This window comes from Chinchilla lanigera, unplaced genomic scaffold, assembly GCF_000276665.1.
Source record: "Chinchilla lanigera isolate Chin_1 unplaced genomic scaffold, ChiLan1.0 scaffold00028, whole genome shotgun sequence".
Taxonomy (NCBI): Eukaryota; Metazoa; Chordata; class Mammalia; order Rodentia; family Chinchillidae; genus Chinchilla; species Chinchilla lanigera.
In genome coordinates this window covers 10,507,540-10,508,619 of record NW_004955429.1, presented here as the reverse complement: position 1 = coordinate 10,508,619, position 1,080 = coordinate 10,507,540, and positions in this window count along the sequence as shown.

The following is a 1,080-nucleotide window of genomic DNA, read 5'->3' as shown; positions in this document are numbered from 1 at the left end:
AAGAAGAAGAAGAAGAAGAAGAAGAAGAAGAAGAAGAAGAAGAAGAAAAAGAAAGAAGAAAGAAGAAAAAGAAGAGGAGGAGGCAGAGAAGGAGAGGGATAAAGGAGAAAGAATGGAGAAAAAAAGGAGAAGGAGGGGAAGGAGAAGGAGGAGGAGGAAGAGGAGAGGAAGGACAAGGAGGAGAAGAAGAGAGGGAGAAGGAGAAGAAGAGGAACATACCTTTTAGATACTGTCCCCAGTGACCCACTTCCTAACAGCACATTCAGTCATGATTGACTATTGGCGAGTACAGTGCCCCCATAATCCACTTACTTCTGAATATGACACTTTGTGGGGAGCATTTTAGATCTAAACCTAAAGAGTACATAAAACCCTTTCCTTCCCCCATGTAAAGAGATATTCTCAGGTATTCCCCCACGTAAAGAGATACATCTTCTACTTCATTTTAACCATACTGTTCACATTCAGGTCTTTAATCTCTCCAAAGTCCACCTTTGTGGATGGTAATAGGAATCAGTTTAATTTTTCTTTATTTGGAGAGTAGTTTTCCCAACATCTTCTACTAACATGGGGGCTTTCAAATTAATTTGTAGTGCTCTCTTTGCCTTATATTAGACTACTGAATTATCTGTTCTGTTCCTAAGCCAGTATCACCTGTTTATGTCATTGTGAAGCTTGGTAGTATGTTTTAATATCTGTTACAACAAGAACCACCTCATTTCTCTATTTTCTACAGACTGAATTAGCCATTCACGAACATTTATTTTTTTCATATAAATCTTATAATAAACTCTACCAGGAATTTGATTAAGATATCTTTGAACATATAGATGAATTTGCTAAGAATTGACATCTTTATAATATTAATATACACCCAAAGACATTGAAAGTATATTTATTTAGATTTATTTCTATATCCTTCAATCAGCTTAAATTTTTCTCAAAAGGCTTTGATGTATTTTTTGTTAATTCCCAAATACCTTTAACTTCTTATCAGAATTCTGAATCACAATTTATTTTTATTATATTTTCTAGGTGGTCAATAATAGTATAAAAATTCATTTATTTCTTAAATTGATG